General features: G+C 41.4%; 1 pseudogene; it reads left to right on the top strand.

Annotated features, from left to right (window-relative positions):
- Positions 1–3,347, top strand: part of LOC129391974 (RAD52 motif-containing protein 1-like) — an 8,906-nt pseudogene that overhangs the window by 1,125 nt on the left and 4,434 nt on the right.

Raw genomic sequence — 3,347 nt, 5'->3', positions numbered from 1 at the left:
AAAATTAATTAATTAATTAATTAATTAATTTTTGGCTGCGTTGGGTCTAGTTGCTGCGCGCCGGCTTTCTCTAGTTGCGGCGAGCGGGGGTTGCTCTTTGTTGCGGTGCGTGGGCTTCTCATCTCTATGGCCTCTCTTGTTGCGGAGCACGGGTTCTAGGCACGCGGGCTTCAGTAGTGGTGGCTCACGGGCTCTAGAGCACAGGCTCAGTAGTTGTGGCACACGGGCTTAGTTGCTCTGCAGCATGTGGGATCTTCCCGGACCAGGGATTGGACCCGTGTCCCCTGCATTGGCAGGCAGACTCTTAACCACTGTGCCAGCAAGGGAGTCCGGAGCTTGACAGACTTTTGTCAGATGTAACATAAAGGAGGCTTCATCATCATCATCACTCTGAAACTGCTTATTCAGAACTCCCTTCAGATTCCAGAAAATGGTTAAAATATTCTTTAATGCATTGTAGAAACCTGATTCCATATTAACATGCCATCCAATTTTACTTCCCCAGAATTAATATTTCATGATGTGCCTCCATTCAGCCACCATTCCTTTTTCAAGGACCTTTTCAATTCCTCTGAATAAGTGAGTGAGGCTTACATTTCCCAGACCTTTCACTTTATACTTGTGTGTCTTCTCTGACTAGATGGTCCTGGAAAGATTATGAAACAGTTACTTGGTATCAGTTGTGAGTAATGAGTTCTTCTCTTATATTGGACATTAAGACCATTGAATAAGCTTAGGTTCTGAGATTTTCACAGCATAAAGCCCATCACTGATAGAATGTTCTACAAGTCACTATAGAGTTGAGAGGAAAGGGCATTCATAGTAGATTTCTTTAGTTAATGCAGAGCCTTAGTTTACTACCCACACCCCCGAAATTGTTACCTACTTTAATTATGTGTTCTTTTTCAATTTTATTTATTTATTTTTTTGGTTGCACCAGGTCTTATTTGCAGCAGGCGGGCTCCTTAGTTGCTGCTTAAGGGCTCCCCAGTTGAGGCACGTGGGTTCCCCAGTTGCAGCAGGCAGGCTCCTTTAGTTGTGGCTCGCAGGCTCCTTAACTGCAGTGTACGAACTCTTAGTTACAGCATGCATGTGAGACCTAGTTTCCCCAGTTGCAGCAGGCAGGCTCCTTTAGTTGTGGCTCGCAGGCTCCTTAACTGTAGCGTGCAAACTCTTAGTTACAGCATGCATGTGAGACCTAGTTCCCTGACCAGGGATCGAACCCGGGCCCCCTGCATTGGGAGCACGGAGTCTTAACCACTGCACCAGCAGGGAAGTTCCAATTATGTGTTCTTTTATTCATTGGCAGGTATACATACTTCTTATCTTTTTTCCCCTGTATTTTTTATAAATACAGAAAAGAGAATAACATCTTAAAATAAAATGAAGGAAAGGCCTAATGTATCTGAGTTTTTCTCAGTAGCACGAAGGGAAATGTTTGCCAGCAAGAACTGTGGCAAGATTATCCCAGATGTCAACTGTCTGTACTACCCAGGGGCTCAGAGCCCTTCTGAAGCTTCCTAATTGTCCAGGACAGCTCCATTATGACTCACCGTACAGGGCCTAGCCTCTCATACGACACTCAACATTTAAAAATTAGTCTTCATTTCTCCTTCCCAGCAGGCAGCTTCAGCTTGAGAAAGTAATTTCATTTTCTTATGTACTCATTCATTCACTCAGTCAACAGACCATCACTCCTCTATTATATGCCAAGATCTATGCTTGTTTCTGTTAACAAGGAAAGAATAATATATGGTTCCTTCAAGCACTTAAGGAGCTCATAAACTTGTGACAGAGGAAGATGCACAAACAAATCAATAAGAATTAACAAAGCTTTGATTTTATTTGTATTATTTGAATTTTATGACTATATTTATATACTACACCTTGTTCAAAGTGGAAATAGACATTAAAGAAATAACTAGTGATGTTAAAAATCCACAGTAATATGTAAGTTATTTAGAGAGTTAAGACTGGAAATATTTGCACTCTCAGAGAAGCTTGTTAATGCTGATGAACCTCTAATTCTTTGGGTTGCTTTATTTACATTTATAGAGATATACGTATTCCCCCTTCTAACAGGGGTTAGTAAGTTGGTGAGGGGTGCTACAGATTAAGGTCCTACTTCAGTGGCAGGTCCATCTTATCTCCTCTTCAGGTCATATTCTCAAGCAGGAGCCACAGGATGAGACGACTAAAACAGTTCACTTCCTTTGCTTACCCCCAGCCCCATAATAGGCTTCTGGGCTTCCCTGGTTGCTTTCATCATCACTTTCACCACCAGAGGTCAGGGAACCTTCCGGTTAATCAGGGGCCCTGGAAATGATGCAGAAAAGTACTGACTTAAAAATAATAAATAACATTTATTTAGGGCTCACTGTGAACTCATTGCTTAAAATGTCCTACTTAATATTCACAACCACTCTATGAAATTGGTATTGATAAACCGCAGGTATATCCAAAATAAGTCTCTATGTAGGGTTGTGATATTTTTAGGACTTTTATGTCTTTAGGTTCATCTCGGCACCAGACATAAGGCAGTTCAACATAATACGCTTGCCCTAAACAGCTCCAGATGTCAAGATTTGGCAAATTACTACTTTGGTTTCCATGGGTGGTCAAAAAGGATCATCAAGGTAAACCCTGTAGATTTTCTTTGACTAACCAGACTCCTTTCAACATTGAACTCCTAGACTTTAGAGAGAAGAATACAACAGGGCTATGGGGAGGAGATGTAAGAGGCTTCCACATGGAAGTATCTGAGCATTGGCCTGCCACCTAGAATTAGTGATAATCTCAATGACTTGGATGGTGGTGTCCATAATTTTCTCCAGTATTTGTATGGTATATAATAAAAAATAGTTGCCCATATCTAGTCATTCATTTGCAAGTCTCACTTGATTTTGAAGCTATAGCATACCTAAACTATTACCTGGGATTGCTGGAGTTTAGTTTTTATTTCTAACAACAGAATATTTTGAAGTCTAGCCTTTAATTCAAAATCCTAACAGCGTCAGGATCTTTCTAACCTTGAAGAAAGGGAAAATGAAGATATTGTGACACCACTTCAGAAGCAAAGCCTGAAATTCTTTAGTGCTTTAGAGGTGGTGTTGCCCTCCCACGAGTGCAGGAGTCCTGGAGTTGGCATGGCTGAGGAACCTTTGGATAAGTTGGAGGTAGGTCTGTTTTCCAGTATGTGTGTGGGTAGGGAGGTGAGGGAGTGGGATTTCTCTTTTTTCCTTTCTTTCTGAAACTCAACTTTTCAGATATATCATCACCTTTGTTAAGCAACTAAAGCCCGGGGCAGAATTTTTCCGCCTGACAATATAGGCTTTTATCTTAGGTGA

The sequence above is a fragment of the Physeter macrocephalus genome, unplaced genomic scaffold (genome assembly GCF_002837175.3).
Source record: "Physeter macrocephalus isolate SW-GA unplaced genomic scaffold, ASM283717v5 random_1923, whole genome shotgun sequence".
NCBI classification, from domain to species: domain Eukaryota; kingdom Metazoa; phylum Chordata; class Mammalia; order Artiodactyla; family Physeteridae; genus Physeter; species Physeter macrocephalus.
This window is presented reverse-complemented; position numbering and strand designations above follow the sequence as displayed.